The 18,656-nt window shown below is 39.4% G+C and overlaps 1 long non-coding RNA gene across 4 annotated transcripts in view; it reads right to left on the bottom strand.

Annotated features, from left to right (window-relative positions):
* The window catches only part of LOC148225293 (uncharacterized), a 36,007-nt gene extending 20,300 nt beyond the window's left edge, over nt 1-15,707 (bottom strand). The window contains exons 1-4 of one of the 4 annotated variants that reach the window (XR_015805298.1): nt 15,572-15,707; nt 15,372-15,488; nt 12,124-14,923; nt 8,253-10,608 (exon numbers count right to left, since the gene is read on the bottom strand). This is a non-coding gene — a long non-coding RNA (uncharacterized LOC148225293). Of the gene's footprint in view, nt 1-8,252; nt 10,609-12,123; nt 15,489-15,571 lie in introns of those variants that run through there. The other 3 variants (XR_015805296.1, XR_015805295.1, XR_015805297.1) reach the window with 3 other exon arrangements.
* Nucleotides 15,708-18,656: the final 2,949 nt, after the last annotated feature.

Raw genomic sequence — 18,656 nt, forward strand, 5'->3', positions numbered from 1 at the left:
AAATTAATTAAAGGTTCCCATCACCTTCAAGCTTTTTTTAATAAGCAAACCAAGTGCTTCTGCAAAGGTTCTATGTAGACATGGTTAGAAGAGGAAGGGAGGGATCAGATTATTGCACAAGCTGATTGAAGTTTTCTTTTGACCACAATTGAAGTCAAAGGACCAATATGAGTTTTATGTAGCAATTTTTCTTCATGGGAGATGTGTCATCCTTAAAAATTAGGATGTGAAATACTGATCCTTTTAAATAACCTGGAACACTTCAGATGACTCAGGAAGGTCAAATATTCATCCTGAACACCTAGAGTCATATTATAATGTCTATAGTACAAAATCCAAGATTAGACATTTGTTAAAGTTCTTATTTTTTGCCAGTTAGGTTTAGCACTTAGGTTTGGAAGCAACTGTAATACAAAGACTGATATTTACTTGGGTTTTGGAGCAGAAATAGGAGATCTGGGAGTAGTTTTCTTTTTGTTGTCCTTGTTATTTTTTAATCAATGTCAAAAAGGAGAACAGAGAGTTTTTAGAGTTCTGCATTCATTTTCCCTTGCTGCTGAGAATGATCTCTTATAGAAATGCTTATCCAGGTTTGGAAAAAAATCACCAATAATCCAAGGATTGTCAATATCGAGCAAGTATAATAGTATATTTATGTTGCAATAAGATTTGTCTACTATCCTAGCTATCTAGTTTGAAAAGGCTTTTTTTTTCCTATTTTTTTTTTTAGTCTTTTTTTAAACAGGGAGTTCTGTAAAACTAAATAATAAGAGTAATTCTTGTGGTCAACAAAAATTAAGACTTGAAGCATGTGAAATCTGGCAAGACACAGCATTTTGGTTGGGTTTTTGTGTTTGGTTGGTTGGTTGGGTTGGGTTCTTTTGTTGTTGCTTTTTTCTCTTAATGTGTAGTTTAAATGCAGTATGATGTTTGGAGAGCCAGTGTTTCCTCTGGGAAATCTATGCAAATAGTAAGCACAGTCACGTCAAAAATAGGACTTTTGGGAAAAAAAGATGATCCTATTAATGACTTTGGAAAGGTAAACAAGCAGCCAGAAATACTTGTGTTTTGGTTGTTTTTTTTTTTTCAGAGAGAAATTCTCTCAATCAAAAGCTAAACAAAATATAATGTGTGAGTTTAAGGACCTTGTTTATTTATTCACATAAATAGCTCCGCTGAGTAGGGCAAAGATATGACGTCTAAATGGGCTCTTTTAAGGGGAGTGCTCCTATTAGAACGCAGTGTAATCTTTGACATTGGCAGAAGGAGCCCAAATTTCCTTTTTAACAGACAGGCTAATCAGTAGCAATTAAGAGGCAAAGTAGCAGACTAATAAAGTATACTTGTCACCAGTTGTCATCTTAGTGATCAATTCACACCTCCACAACAACAACATCGACCCCTCAATGCTCTAATGACCCTGAATCCCCAAAGTGACAGAAGGATTAGGGCAAAGATAATGTGCTGGAAAAGTGCTAATGAAGTGGTGGGATTACAAGATGAGTTTCACCCTTGATAGACAGCAAAAGGGAGTGTTCAGTCCCACTCCAGCTATGAGATTCGCATGGATAAATTCTCATTGACTTCCACTTCCAGTCAGGATCGAGACCTTAGTTTAATTAATTAAGGTTTTTAATTTCTTAGTTAAATTTGAAACATGCATCTTTATGTTTTCTGAAACCAGCAGATATTCCTTAGGTAATTAAGTTTACTCTCATGCTGTTCATTTTACTTATCTCTGCAAGTTGTATGTTGCAGACATTTGTGTTTGTATAATTTTAATTTTGTGCAATTAGTTTTACAGAGATTCAATTTTTTTGTGTATGTAGAATAGACACAACTGCTTTTCCATGCACTGTTTTTAAAAATTAGAAACAGAGTATGCAATTAGGATGTATTAAAACGGTGTCACCTTCTTGCTCAGCGTTACAAGTGTATAGATAGATAGATAGATAGATAATATATCGTAATAGAATTTGAGGTGCTAATGCAGAAATGGTGTTTTAGTAGATATTGTTGAAAAGACATTTTAAAATGACCACAATGCTTAACATATAATCAAAATAATCCTGTTCATTAAATGCCACCTGCCTCTTGTTAAATTATACTTGAACTATATCTGTAACCCATTTCAAAAGAATATGTTGATATTAAAGATGAGGGAAAGGGTACAACAGGCCATTTGTGGTATTTTAAGCTTCAGTCTTCATTAGATGTTACTCTGCTGCTTTGTTGTAGCTAATTAACTTGTATATTGAAAACCCTTTAGAATGATTTGATACAGGGAGATGTGGGAATACATCGTGCTGGGATTAACACATTTATATTGCTGTAGCTATGTGCCTGCTGTTTGGGTGCAGGGGGAGGTAACCATTTGCAAATTTAGTTGTATTAGGATCATTTTCAAGTGGTATAAATTCTATTGCTAGCAATTTGAATAAAATCTGCTTTACTTCAGTGGGAAATGTACAGATAGTTTTCTGCTACATTCTAGAGCCAGATTCTGCCTTGAAAGTTAGGTCTTGAGAAGCTTTATTTGTTTTAGGTATTTTGTGATTTGTGGGGGGGGGGGGGGAGAAATAAAGAGGTTTCAAAATTTTGACATTGGGAAGTTATATTCTGAAACAAGATACTGTAACTTATTTGATAATCAAAACGAATTTTTAAATATGTCTGCATCGTACCCTCTATTTCCCTCAAGATTTTGAATTTCTGGTTTCTAACTTTACAGTTAAGCACTCAAAAACTAGCTGACCATGCCTTACAAATTTTTCCTATTGTGTACTTTTACACCATACAGTACTATTCATAAGTCTGTAAAATATTGCACATGTGCTAATTAATTAACTCTTCATAGAAAGCTTAGCTTTTTGTGGAAAATTGGCTCAAACCCGTTTTTAAGAGTAAAAAATGAAAAATGATTGCAATGCGGAGCACAGGTGTGAACTTCTCCATGCTGAACACAAGCCAAGGAACATGGCTCAGGCATTTATGAGAAAAGCCATGACTGACATGTTTGAGCACCCGTAGTACATCCATGAAGCAACACGAATTTGAACCAGGAATCTATGATATCTTCTACCATGCCATATGACATTTTTTAATTACCTATAATGCATTTAGGATTATTCACAGATTTCTGTTACAGACCTTAGACTAAGTTTGTAGTATTAATTTTAAGGCAGTTGCTGTAATGTTTCATTTCCTCACACCTTGGGAGAGAAATGGAATCACAAGACCTGTTTTGTACAAGCTGCAATAGAGTTTCTAGAGAGAACTGAGTTTTTGCCATTGTGAGCCAGGGATGGAAGTGAGCTGATGGTCCAGCCTAGGAGAGGAAGGCAGTATCTCCTTGCCAATTCCTGTCCACATGTCAACACATCCTTATGAGAGGTAAATCCTGAACTGCAGGAGTTTATTGTGAGCTTTTTTGTTCAACCATGAGATCAGATCCTATAATTTGTAAGGCTGTTGAGTTCACTACATGCCAAATGTGAGATAGTCAGCATATGAAGGTAAATATCTTTATTGCAGAAATATGGTCTGAATTTAATATTCTATATCCATACATGTGGACCCCGTAATTTTTCTGTTACAAGACAGATTTGATCTTTCTTTACAGTTGCAGTACATTGGGGTAGAGGTACTTTTAATTTCACTTTGATATAGCACGCTGAGTCATTTTTCAAACAATATGTTCAGTCAGTTTTTTATTTATTATTTCCTTTTATGCTTAACAGATTGCCCATTCAAAAGGGAAGAGCATGAGCACTGTTGCCTCTCAGCCACCTTGCTGTGAAGTTGCAATGTAGCAAATGGCTAATGCATGCATACATGTGGGCACTGTTTTAGCCCACATTTCACACCACCATAATCGATTCATTGGTTTTGAAGAACAAAACAAAAACAACCTCCCTTGCCCAGCTGCAGCAGGCAAGAGTTAGGACATATGCTGGTGTGAAAGGGGGAGTAGGGCGGGAGACCCCTGCCGAAAACATCAGAACAAAGAGAGTGCAATCGCCTTGGCAAGGCACGGGGTGACTTAAATACCCTATTGTATGAAATATGAATAGGTTGGCACAGTGAATTGCGGTGTGGGGGGCTCCTCTGTGCCGCCGATTAGCCACACGATTACCCAGATTACACGGGGAAATGGGTAAGGTAAATAAGGACAGCCTTCTGCCACCTCTCCGTGGGGCCAGAAGAAGGCTGGCCCAACCCTTCCTGGCTACTGGGAGCTGGAAGTGGTGGGGATGGAGGAAAAGGGAAGTGAAGATTCAGATGAGTCCTGTGGATAATAAAAATAAGGATTTTAAGGGCGACAGTGTTAAAATGTCTTTCTGGTCAAGTGATGTATGGGCATTGTTCCCTGCTACCACAAAATGTACAAGTAAACTGCTTAGTCAAAAAGTGACCTTGTATCCTCTCTGTTGGCTCTCTCTTCTCCCAGATGATCACAAAGAGTGTGGCAGGAGCAATCTGTGTCCTGCAATCTTCTCTCCCCTCCATAATCTTTTGCACAGATTGGTTCTCCCCTCCCTCCTCACCATACAGCTCTTACAGCCATGGGGTAACACTGTGAAAACCGTGTTTATTCAACCCAGGACAGTTCAAGGAGAGATTATTTCCCTATGCTGTAGTTTTAAGGTACATATAATCAGCTGTGATCCAAAAGAAATTAACGTCTATATTATCTTAGCCTCAAATGAGACTCAATGTGTACATGTTCACAATATGAACTGTGTAACGTGAAATATATGTGTATATGTTATGGATTTCAGGGTGGATTTCAGGTTCAGCAGTCCCACTTGTTATTGAACCACGGAATCACAGAATTATAGAATATGCTGAGCTGGAAGGGAACCACAAGGATCATCAAATCCAGCTCCTGGCCCTGCAAAGTACCATCCCCAAGAGTCACACCATGTGCCCGAGAGCATTGTCCAAATTCTTCTTCAAGTCTTTCAGGCTTGAGGCTGTGACCACTTCCCTGGGGAGCCTGTTTCAGTGCCCAATCACCCTTTGGGGAAAGAACTTTTTCAAATATCCAACCTAAACCTCCCCTGACACAACTTCAGGCCATTCCCTTGGGTCCTGTGACTGGTCACAAAAATGAAGAGATCGGTGCCTGCACCTCCTCTTCCCCTCACAAGGAAGTTGTAACTGCAATGGGGTCTCCCCTCAGTCTCCTCTTCTCCAGACTGAACAGACCAAGTGACCTCAGCTGCTCCTCATAAGGCTTTTCCTCAAGGCTCTTCACCATCTTTGTAGCCCTTCTTTGGATGCCCTTTAGTAGCTTAATGTCTTTTTCATATTGTGGTACCCAGAACTGCCCCCAGCACTGGAGTGAGGCTGCCCCAGCTCAGAGCAGAGCAGGACAATCCCCTCCCTTGCCCAGCTGGCCATGCTGTGCCTGATGCCCCCAGGACAGGGTTGGCCCTCCTGGCTGCCAGGGCACTGCTGGCTCATGTTCAACTTGCCATGGACCAGGACCCCCAGGTCCCTTTCCATGGGGCTCCTTTCCAACCTCTCCTTCCCCAGTCTGTACATCCAGGGTTGTTCTGTCCCAGGGGCAGAATTCAGCACTTTGACTTTTTGAATTTCATATTGATGGGGATTGCCCATCTCTAATTTGTCAAAGTCTCTCATCTCTGTCTTTGAGGGAGTGAACAACTCCTCTCAGTTTTGAACTGTGAACTTGCTCAATGTCCCTTCCAGTCCTGCATCCAAGTCATTTATGAAGATGTTGAAGAGCACAGGGCCGAGGATGGAGCCCTGTGGAACCCCAGTAGTGACAGATCCCATTCTCCATAACTCGTTGTGCCTGACCCACAAGCCAGCTGCTATACGTGTAGACTTAGGTGGTCTCAAAAGTGAAGATATTTTCTTCTCAAAGAAGCTGTATCTTATTCTAGCTTTTCAGTTGAAGAGACTTGTAAGATCTGTGTGTTTTGTAGCATTTTTTACAGCAGTAATCTCCATCTCATTTCCAGAATCATAGAATAGCTAAGTTGGAGAAGATTATCAAGTCTAATGATAACCCAGAACCATTGTGTTCACTACTGAACCATATCTCTGAGTGCCACATCCACATATCTTTCAAACACTTCAAGGATGGGGACACCACCACTTCCCTGAGCAGCCTGTTTCAGTGCCTGACCACCCCTTCACTGAAAAAAATGCCCATAATATTTAATCCAAGCCTCCCTTGGTGAAGCTTGAGGCCATCTCCCCTCATCCTGCCACTTGTTACTGAGAGGAAACCAGCCCCCACCTTGCTACAACCTTCTTTTGGGTAGCTGTAGAGAGCAATGAGGTTCCCCCTATCCTCCAGGGAATTTAACTGGAGGTGCTGTGGAATCTCCCACCTCATTGCAAAGGTACTCTCGGTGTGTAAATGAAGATACAACATCCTTGCAGAGAGGAGCCTTTGCAGGAGCTCTTTGACGCAAATGATGTTCCCAGCTGCAAGGCAATCAAAAAACACCAGAGCTCCCAAAGGAGACCGCAGGTCCCGGGTGTTTTCAGGGAAATTTTGGTGTCTATAAGTCACAGTTGCTCAGAAAGTATTTAAGTGGGTTGAGACCTGGTTTTCCCTAGAATGGAAAATAATCAGTTTGAGGAAACAACTGGAAACATTGTTTAAAACAAGAGGAAAGGGGCGGTTTGACTTTTGTGATTTTATTTCTTTTCAGTTTTAGGTCACCTACTAACAAAATTCAGCACGAGTTTATGAATAGTTTGTCTTGTCCCAAATTTGCATTCTTCCCTAAATAAAGCATTCAGCCGGAAATTTTTGCCTAAAACTTGTATTACTAACTACTATCAGTTAATGGCAAAACAAATTAAGAAAGCTATTGAATGAGAATGGTAATTCTTTGGTATTTAATGGATTTTTATTCATAAATATGCACATAGTGCTCTAGTTATGAAAATATTCACAAATCTTAATACATTACAGAGAAAAAGTTGCAATTTTCCCTTTTGCTCTGATACACAGTTGGAAGTATAAAACAAATTCCATATACTGCCTCACTGCTACAGAGATCAAATAACTGAAGTAGGAAGAAAAACCTCAAACCCAAAGTAAAAGAACACTCAGCAGAACTTCAAAAAATTAAATAAAGACCCATTTCTTTTAGCAGTGCATATTTTAAATCTTCGTATTTCTAATCCCCACCCCCCAAAAAAAAAATCACAAAATTTATTCCCTAACCATTAAATGGAATGCTTGCTGTACTTTGCTGAAAGTTCTGGGTACTGTGAGTTCTTTACCCTTTCTGTGCTGCAAGCCAATTTGGCTAACTGCATCATTTTATGTAAGCTAAACATCTCATATTTTTCACGTCATGCCATAATCTGCTGAGTATTGTGACTTTATCTAGTTGTACAGTGTTTGTGTTTCACTCAGGGTTGGGTTTGTATCTGTCTATATGCTTTGTACTGAAGGTGCAACCTCTCAGAGGTTGTATTTCCTCACATTTTGGATTTAAGAAGACACCTTGAATGCACTGAACTTTATGGATGGCTTCTGGTGAAGTCAAATGAAAAGTGCTTGGTTTATAGCCATTCTTTACTTGAAGACATTTTCTTTTTTTTCTGCATAGCTGTCTCTATTTGCAATCTTTGGATGTCCAGAGTTTTGGGCCTGGGCACTTCTTCTCACCTATTTTAAATTAAATCAGAGCAGTTCAGTGGGATAGAACGATTTGTAAAAGCTTTATATTGCTTTAAAATGGTGCCGTTTTTCACCACATCCCTAATTTTAATTTGATTTTTTATATTGTGAAATTTTGCATGCATTTTTGGTTTAACATATAATTCCATCTGTTATCTAAAAGCTGCACTGTTATTGGACATATAAACTTAGTTCAGATCTTTCTGTCCTCTTAAAATCCAGCCCTCTACAGCATTGTTTTGACTGTTTGCCATGTTTGTGTGCTCAGGAAGGGCCTGGTAAGCCAACCATATGTAGGTGTCCTGCCAAATAATAAGAGAGAAACTTCCTAGGCAGGTTTCTTTCCAGTGACCCGTTTGTTGTTTAGGACATGCAGAGATTATTGATTGAGCAGCGAGAAGGAAGGATGAATTGATCTGATAGTGAAATTATGCATTTTTTGCTGAGCAGGGGATTTTTCTGATGGAGAAGGAACAAATTGGCTTATTGGTTAATTGAAGGAGATAATTGACTGTGAGAGGCAGTGAGAATTTGATGAATGTCAGCTGCAAGAAAGAAGGATTCTTCAAATAGATATATGCATAAACATTTATTTATTTCCTCATTTGTCTGCCTCTTACTTAATATGTAATAGAGATGGGTGGCTTTACTTTGACTCTTTTGGCAAGATGGGTAGGCTGACTTTGTGTGAAAATTTTTCCCTTTTTAAAGATGACTGGAAATGTTCCTTCATTGAAGTCTGCAAAAGTGTGTTGCTGCTGTTTTTTTCCTTAAGCTGTACCTTCTGTTTCAGTTTATTAAGTCTACCAGTGTATGGGTATATTCTTTTTCACCAGCTGCAGTTGCTTAATACTGGCCTGGGTTTTAATGCATGTTAGGCACCTGACTATCACAGGAAACAATATGAATGAATTAATTTTTTTTCCCTTTAAATAATCTTCCAGATCTCACTAGGCAACTCTGTATTGGTAGGACCAGAACTGCTCCCATAAGTACAGTCATTGGTCTTTCACCCTTTGGACGTGGGACCATGTTTTGTTCTGTTTTGCTGGTACAGCAATGGTCTTATCTGTAGTAAGGGCTTCTAAGTGCTATAGTAATTAAAAAAAAAAAGTAAAAGTGATACCAACAACACTCATACTAGTAGTCATAAATAGCTACATTTTGGTGCCACATACATATTAATTAATCCAATGCTTAATTTAACTTCTAATTAATTTAGAATTAATTTCCTAATTTCTCTTTGGATGAGGTTGCCATAATCTTCATATGGTGTCTTTAAGGAGACCAGAAGCACTTCTTTCATTCCCATTTTAAAGGAATGGCACTGAAGGCATCCAAAACTGTCTTCTGAGGACTCTTAACTCTTAGAGTGTCCTCAAAGAAGTTTCTATGCTCTGCTTGGGAAGACTGTGTTTGTAATGGGGTAAGGGAAGGACCCTATTCAGGAAATTTTCTGTGTTGTGGGGCAGGAAATGGCAGAGTCCCCAGGGATCAGTGTGGTTATTGGAGCTCAGTGTTGCAATGTTATAATAATTTCCCTCTTGCAATGACATCACCATGGGGATTGTGGGGAAACGGATGGCTAGGGACCGATCTGACTTGTGAAGAAACTGTGTCTGTCATCCTTCTCTCTGTACCCTTCCTGACTGCTCAGATGTGCCATGGCTTCATTTTTATCACCATTAGGAAAGATTCAGCTGCATTTACAACAGGGATATTGCAGGAACAAACTCTGTGAAGAAATAATAGTAGAGATTTTAAGCTCCCAAGAGGAGAAGGAAAGACCTTTAATTAGCAAACAATAGGTTTAGCCAATAAACTACTCACAAAAAAAGAAAAAAAGAGTTAGCAGGCATAATAAAGGAATGGTATAAGGGACAAGTCTTCAAATAATTTACACATCAAATTAATTCTTGCTTTTGTTTGGAACACTGCTTTATTTTGAAATACATTTGGTATTTTAAAAGACATAGGAACAGCTTTGCTTGAAGTCACTCATCCCAGGGAGTGACACTTAACACCAGAGCTGAACAAATATTTCAGTGTGAATAATTTATATGACAATACCCCTCATAATAGCAGGCTGCTGCAGTTCTGTGGGACGGCTAGCACTGTTTGACTGACAGAGGAGGAGAGGTGTCACCACCACATGATAACCCTTGCTCTGTCCTACACCAGCTGGGATATCACCTTGAACTGAGCCAATCCATCATCCTGCTAAAGAAAAGATAACAGCTGCCTTGTTCCATAAAACAAAAGAGTTTGATTGAAGGATGCTTTTCTCCATTTTCCTCCCTTATAACTTAGCAAGTTTTCCCTCGTAGAAAGTGGAACCTTAGAAGGTTTCCCACAAAGTCAAAAGCTTGCCCACAGATTGACTGTTAAATGTGCACTGTGCGTTTGTCAGGGATGCTCTAAGTGATACTGAAGCTGATAGAATACAAGCAGGAGATGACAGCTTCACTCCAGTTTCAGCTGATTAAAGGCTGCAAGGGCCTGGGGGCCCCATCTTGGAAAGAGGACCTCTGCAAATTCACCAGAGCACTTCCAGTCTGCACATTTTGCATCGCCTGGCTCAGAGGATGCCAGGTATTGCACTCCGTAATCAACTTCTGCCTCCAGTTTTGGAGTGTTTGAGAACAGATAAAGAATAGTTAAAAATGCAAATGAGGATTGCCTTATATTATGTATGTACATAATATTGTGTGTGACAAATGACAGCGTAAATGTAAAAAATTGCATATGTGTGTACGTTTAGAGCCATTGTGGCTCTAAAGCATGACTTAACTCACAGCCTTCTCCCCATTGCCTTACCTATCAGGCATACTGAGCTTTTGCAGGCTGAGCATGCTGGCTGCTCACTTTGGCAGCTCTTCCCAAGGCCCTGTAGCCAAGGTGTTCAACCATAACCAGGGATCCAGCATGATCTAACCAGAACCATTAAAAAAAATAAATAAATTATCAGGATCAAAGAGTGCTTGGCACTGTCTGAAAACAAGAGGGAGATCACAGCTCTTGCTTTTTTGAATGTTCTCCTTTATAATTTCCGACTCCTAGCAACTGTGCAGTGCTACCATATGCTGTATACACCTCTTACTTTAGTCCATGATGAATGAAAATCTAATTGGGGAAATCTTTTCCTCTCTGTTTCTTCACAGGTCAGTTTTTTCATGGTGATGTTTTTCTTATTCCTTCCCTAATGCAAAGAGAACATCCCAAACAAATATACCCTCCCAAACTGGGATAATAAAATACTACTTTTTAAAGATTTTATTTTACCAAAATAAATAGAGAATCTTCCTTGCATTATTTCTTCCAGGATCTTTCTGTTAAGCAAGACAAGCACATTTTTCTCTTCTTCCCTAAATTTAAATTTGTCTTGCTTTATTAGCACCAAAAGTCAAATTCTTAAAACTGCTGATTAAAAAACTTATGAAATCTTTGGAACACTTTGGCAAGGTACTTTTTAAAACACTTGAAAATAAATCAGAACTTTTGGCTTAATAATCAGAACTGCAGGCACAAAATATAGTAAGTCAAGTAACAGACATTTGTTAGCTTTTTTTACATTAATCCATTAATATATTTTTAGAAATGCTAAATATTTAAAGCTTCAGGCTGAGAGCTATTCTTAGGGTGATTTCTTCCCTTAAGTTGAGTTCAGGTAATGCTTTTGATCTCCATTTCCATTCACCTAACTGGAAATTAATTTTTCACTAGTAGATATTTGCTGAGAGGAAGACACAGAGGATATGCCTCCAAATGAAAGGAGTTAAGGAAATATATTTGTCTTGATCCCTTGGTTGTTTATAATAATTTAGACAAACTGTTGAACAGTATATCAGCAGAACATTTCCATAGTCCGAGTCCTCTTGTATTGAATTTTTAATGGGAGCCAGAAAGACCTGGGGGCTTTTAAACTTCAGAACTCAAGGAATTTGTTAATTTCCCCACACTGAGCAATAAGAGTCCTATATAGACATATTTCAGTGTGTATGTATTCGGCTGTATGCATAGGTCTACATTATTTTTATATACATACATACTCTTGCTTATTATACTTATTATTTAAGTATAATACATATATGTGTATAGATGTGTATGCATAAATTGCATGCCATGCATGCAAACACATGGATACATACACACGCATCCTCTTAGTCTACTTTTCTCCCAGTCTTCTTTGAGCCTGTCTTTCTTTGTTTTAAATCACTTTTTGGCTCATTTAAGGCTCTGCTGGACCCATCAAATTCTGCCTCAGATGATGTATCAGAGTCGCTTTAAATCAAAAATAATTTAAAAAATAATTTTGAAATAATAGAGAAGACAGATAATACAAAGATAATACAAAGAAATAACAATAGAATATAGTTTCTATTACTAGAATAGTTTATTAAAAACAAAACAAAATAGAAATAAGATATATAAATTAGAATCCTCACATTAAAATTGTGTCCACTTCTGAAGGGATGTTCTGATGTTTTGAGTAGGATTTAGACTGCCAAAGAAAAAGAGGATAAGTGTAAGCTTGTAAAGAGACCAGGAAAGAGAGCTTAGGAAAGCAAATGTGCTCTGCAGAAGTAGTTCAGTTTGCATAATTTATTTTAAGTATGGATCCTCTCTGGTGTGTGAGCCCTCCCTCACCACCCCCACCCCCCTCTTCTCTTTTAAAAATAGGAATTTCTCTGCTGCTTGCGTTCCAATATTCCAGTTCAAATAGGGTGCCTGGTGGTAGCTCAGCACTTGTGTACTTGACTACTTACTGCTGAGGAGCCTTGCTTGCCGGTAATCTAGATTTATGGTAAGTCTACCCTTTCCCTTCATCTACAAGGTCCAGGGACATTCGGGTAGCCAATCTGCCCTTAAATATGTCTCTGAGGAAATGGTGCTAATTAGTATTGGAATTTACAGCCTTTCATTTTATTGACTTGTCCTACTTTCTTCGATAATTAACTAATGAGTAAAGTAATGAGCTATGTTAGTCAGTCATGATGTTCAATTAAACAGCAAATCAATTATTGAAAATAGTTTCGGACAGCTCTGGTGTCGTCACGGGGAGTGTGTGTGCGTGTGTGTGTGTGTGCACATGTGCTTTAAATGCGTGCCCTAAATGTGGCAGTGTCCCTCTCTGGAGGGCACCTGGCTCCTGAAGGGCTCTGTAGTCGCAGCCAAACCAAACCTGTGGTGCCTCTTGCTTGCCTTTCCCGAAGTCTGCTCAGCCGTGCTACACAGCACCCTGATGCTGCACCTTGACAGGCTGAGCTTATCTGTAAGGGGTTCCCAAAGCCTGAGAAAGATAATTACTGTAAATTAGAGGGCACTTCTCCTGACGGGGAGATTGGATGCTACAAAACAGGGGTACCTGTTCACCTCTGCCTCTTTCGTGGCACATGCAGTGTTTGCCACTGGTGAGCAGGGTCACCTGTGCCAGAGCTCGGCATCACAGCAGCAGGGACCAACATATAAATGCGTGTCCTCAAAGCCTTACCTCTCTTCTGGCCACAGCAATACCCATGAACAACTGAGAGGCTGGCAGGGAGTTCAGGATTTTCCCCTTTGAAGTTTTTGCATAGAGGCCTGAGCAGGAGTTGTCCAGAGCAAGACACCATGATGTCATGAGTCCCCTGCGCCAAACCTGGGGAAGCACTGCAAACACACTCTTGTGTGGCCAGTGGCAGGTCAGGTCCCTGTTTTCTGTGGCAAAGCCATCACATGGGCCTGGTACATCTGTCTGTCTGTACAGCACGGGAAAACTTCATTTGGTGTGGGCTGGGCAAAGACCTGTGTTGGCAGGATGAGAAACAGACATTCATTATCTCCCTAATGTGGTGAGTTCAGTTTTGTCTAGGAAATGTAGAGAGCAGCTCTGGCAAAGAAAGGTGTAGCTGATATCATCATTTACTAACTTGCTAGCTCTTTAGATCTAATTATTCTTCCAATGGAGCTTTTACCCTTCCTGTTTCCTTCAGGACTTTTGCTTCATCATCTCTTCCACAAGAGGTGGTAGTGCAGTTACACCTGCTACCCATGGCTCTTCAGGCTTTCACACTCACCTTCCTGGCACCCACCTTAGTTCTGTGTTTGGTGTAAGAGTGTACCACAGCATCCAGCAAGCAAACCTGTCCTGAAACTTCAAAAGTTTGGGTACAACTTTAACTGTTCTGTGCTCTACTCATATAAGTAAATTTTGACTTGCCCTGTCAAAATACCACCTCATTTTGGACAGTAGTGGCTTTTAGAGAGGACAGTAATATTGCATATATTGCATTAAGAAAATAAAAAAAGAAAAGTTAAGGTTATTAGATGGAAAGTTTGGGTTGGGATTAAAATTTTAACCTAATATCATTCAGATATGCTACCAGAAAGAACATTCTGGCACAGCTCTATTTGAGTAGCAAAGTGGCACAACTCGTGCCAATCCATGCTCGTAGTCGCTCTAGTCATAAAAATAAGTATTATTTATTAATAATACTAGCCATCTTATGACTTTTTTCTCAAAGATAGTGAGCAGGCAGAAAGCTCCCCCCTGCCTTCCAAATCCAGAAGGAAAAGCAGACCAGTGAGCAAGCTGTGTAAATACAGAGAGAGGAGACTAAATGCATTGGCCTTAGCCGTCCAATTGAATCATGATTCATTAGAGAAACAGCAAGCCAAAAGAAATCAAAGACAGTTCAAAAAAGGCAACATAAAGTTTTCATTTCCAAACAGTTTTAATTCACTGTTTGTGCTCTTTACTGAGAATATGCAAGGAACACAAACATTCCCATATGATTTAAATTACAATTTACATATGAATTACATTAGAAATATGAGCTACACTAAAGAGATAATTAGTGCTGTCCTGGGTTATGTGAGCACAAACAAAATTAAATAAGAACAATTTCAAAGCCAAGTTTTGCTTTGCCTTTTCAACTAAGCTGGTTTAATCAGTGATAATGACTGAAATAAATCCACTACATATAAAACAATGCACAACATATCATACTGTGTGAAATGTCATTACTACACCCCGTGCCTTGGTAAATCTCACAGTCAAAAAGGAATGCAAAGTCCCTGGTAGGATGCTACACAAAATTTGGTACTGCTGGGTGCCCAGCACTGGAGGTGATGGTCCCTAGGGCTTGCAAGGAAGAGGAACCCACAGAAGGCCAGCATCGCTGCACAGCATCACAGAGAAAGTAACAGAGAGGGGAGGGTGTGTGACAGGGATTTTTTTTAACATGACATATGAATGAGAAAGAGCTGCCACAGGAAAAAAAAATGCCAATGTTAGCGGAGAGCAATGAGGGGGAGGGGAGCAGGAGAATCAGGGGGAAGAGGGGGGAGACAAGGGGAGAAGAGGAGAAAGTGAGAAGGATAAAAAATACCACACAGAAGAAAACTACCTGAGCATCAGTGCCTCAGCCCCTAAATAGAGCTATGGTTTATGACTACCTCGCCTAATGAGCTAAACTCTGGTGACCATAAAACTGAAATATAATTATGACATTAAAGATGCCTATATTTGAACTTAATTATTAATTAATTTAATGAGAGAATAGGAGGTTGTAAAATTGCTAATTAAACAGCTCTGTAAAACTGCAGACGGCAGAGGATTTACCAAATGATGAATCCCACAACAGTATTTGGGCTATATCAATATTCTATTAATATACAGTATGCCAGAGGTACTGGCTAGTACACTACTCACAGTTAAGCCGATGTGACAGGCATACAGAGTGAAAGAAAATGAAGGACATAAAATTCCGGATGACAACAACCTTGAAGACGATCTCTGCCCCCACCTCTGTGGCAATTTCTGAAATCACTTAAATGAACACAGAAATGCAGGATAAAAATCAATCTTACCATCGCAAATGTGAATAAATTGGCTTGAAGCACAGGACCCACCTATGGTCTTTAGGCACCGTGGTGCTGTGTCGCTCTCCGCTTGTGAGCGGGAATGGTCAGAGCAAATCTGGACTCAAGTGCAACAGAAAGGGAGGGATGCAGCGTGAGTGAGTGTGTGTGTGTGTGTGTGTGTGTGTGTGTGCATGCTCGCAAGTGAAAGAGAAGCTGAGCAAGAGCAAAAAATAACTGTCCCCGTGTGATAAGTGAAATTAAACTCAAGTGAACCTTCAGGGGCTGAATTTGAACCTATGGGGGACAGTTTTAGAGATTCCCACATTGCGCTATCAGCATGTGAGGGATTTTGCTGTAAGATTTGAGTGGCAATGCCATTTGGACGACATTCATTTAAAAATACAGAGGAGGGGGTGCAGGGAAATGTTTTCTTTTAGCACTGAGCCTAATTCAAGGACCATCAAAAGAAAATGCATTGGGGTATCTCGCCCTGCATATCTCTAAATGTTAGTCATGACTAATTACTAAGATAAAAGTAAAAGAAAAAAATTCAAATATCCTTTTTGTAGGAAACAATGAAACACCTCTGGGCAGTGTAACAGAAACCATGAAAAACACTAGGTTAACTGTAGGAGGTTCATTTTAATATTTGCATGAATCCTTAGAACTGTTGCTTTTTATATCTGCCATATGCCAGAGCTTTTCCTTTATGCATTTCAGTTTTTAAATGCCCTGTTGACAGCCACAAGAAGGAATTTAACAAACATATCAAGAAAATTGTGTGGGAGGAGACTTGCCTTTCATTCTAAGGGAAATGATATAGTCACCACAGTAACATCTCCCACTTCTGGAAAATTAGTGGACAATCTTGAGAGCAAGGACAAACAAGAGTTGTATTTCCAAATCCTTTGGCAGTTCTAAAGAAGCTATATAAACTTTCAGTGCCTCAGTTTCTACTTTCTGATCTAGGGCAGTTTTGTGCCATCTATCATTCATGTTTCAGAACAGTAAATGGATGCTTGCATGTAATTTCTGAGGAAATGATCTCTAGAAGTCGTTGTTTACTGACTGGTTTGGGAAAATACTTCAGAAATATCACTTACCATTTTTTATGTCCGTCTTTGTCTATATGAACATGGTAATTTAAAGCAGATATGCACTTCACATGATAGTCTTGTTACCTTGTCTCAAATTCTTACATTCTTACATCTCTTGATGCTCAGAAACTTCACTGGTGGGTTTTGTATGAAGATCTGCAGCTGAAAGAGCTGCTGCTTTAAAAAAATCTTGATCCCGATTTAGAAAACTACTCTGGCTGGTTCTATCTTGTAATATGTGCAATTAATAAATATGAAAGCTTCTATGCATTTATTATCGTTGTATCATGCCCTGCAGTTTTATAGATCCAATTTTTCAAAAAGTGACTTCATCTACCAGAAATAAAACCAGACAGACTTCTTCTATTGTATAGTCAGCTATCGAACCTGCCCCTTGACTGGAGGCTTTTGTGAGATCTGGACTGTGTTCTTATTCAATTTTCAAGCCCAAGAAAGCAGGCAATGAATTAAAAGTGGTGGGTTTAGAGTAAAAAGGAAATTCCAGGTGGCTCATCATCACCACATTGCAGGTTACACATCCTGTGAAACCACCTCCACCAGAACTACCCCATGGTTAACTCTATTACAGGTAGGTCTCACACTTTGCTAGAGAAATTCATCTTGCAGCAGAGTGGCTGGCTTGAAACAGAAGAGAAAGAAAGGCACAGAATCTAGGGATGCCTTTACCTCCAAGTTCCCTTGATGCAGCCATTGTAGCAGGTCCCTTTGAGACAGAAATATTTGAGAAAGGGCAAATACTGGTTAGTTATTGTCCAACCAAAAGCTGGTTGATGTTTTCTGTGATACTTGCTGCCTTCCAGTTATGAGGAAATCTAGGCAGGAATGGACAGGGACCTCCTCATTGCAAGGAGCATGAAAGGCCCAGCCAATAGCTCTGAACCTGAAGATCATGGTCATCTTTGTCAGACTCATCACTACAGACCTGGGAGAAAATTATTTTGTCTCATCTCTCTGCTCTGGGTTCTGGGGGCTGGTCGCTGTCACCTGACAGTGCTTTTAGGGCTCAGCAGGGACAGGGGTCTCTCTGGGTGCCAGCAGCCATAGTGGCAATGCTGCTCCCAGCCTTGTGTCACCTATCACCCTGAAGGGGGTCACAGCTTGAAAACCTCTGGGGTTGCACATTCCTTAAACGCTATGGGTGACGTCCAGCTGTGGCCCAGAGCTAAACCGTGTGGCTGACAGGGGTGCCTGTCAAACCTGATTACCAGGAGAGAGCTCCGAAGTGAGAGCAGTTGTGATTAACCATCACTGGTATTGCAGGCGCATGTCAGGGGCTCGCTGTGATATGTGTGACAAGTTTACAAACCCAAAGCTTTCATTGATCTGATTTAATTCCCGAGGATTTAAATTGTTTGTTTTAATCATGATTTAAATCTTCAAGGAGGTTAACTTGGTTTAAGTTATCTTCTGCTTTTGTTTGCATTTGCCCTTTTTGCGCCCTTTAGAAAGCTTTCCCTTTTTTGATTGGTTGGTAAGCTGTAAAATACGTGACTAAATACATCCTCCTAAGTGAGCTGTTCATTTTGTGTATTTGTTGCTGATCAGAAAGATATTTTATATCTTTGCTCATTCAATTAGTGATGTTTTTAGTTTTTAACATTTCAGAATGTTAGAATATGGTGTGTGGTATAAGTCCTTTTCATTAGGTGAATACTATTTTTGTTTTGGTATTTGTGTTAGAAAATATTTATAAACACCTCACAACCTCTCTACAGTTGAAGGAAAGAACACTTTAAAATACCTCTGACTAAGTAAATAAATCTGTCTTTAACTCTATGGATATGTAGAAAGGAAAAATATATTTCCTTAAACAGATATTGTTTTCACTTAATTTCCTATCTTCTGTGTGCATTATAACTTAAAGACAAAACCAAGATTTTTTTTAAGCTTCCAACAGGTTTCTAATGCTGTATGAATTATTGATTGAGAACTAATGAATACGTTGAAATCAAGATGAAAACTTTTATTATTTTCTGAAAACAAAATTTCTGCAATCAGAAATTCTAAACTGAATA

This window comes from Sturnus vulgaris, chromosome 1 (genome assembly GCF_052056855.1).
Source record: "Sturnus vulgaris isolate bStuVul1 chromosome 1, bStuVul1.hap1, whole genome shotgun sequence".
In the NCBI taxonomy this organism is placed as follows: domain Eukaryota; kingdom Metazoa; phylum Chordata; class Aves; order Passeriformes; family Sturnidae; genus Sturnus; species Sturnus vulgaris.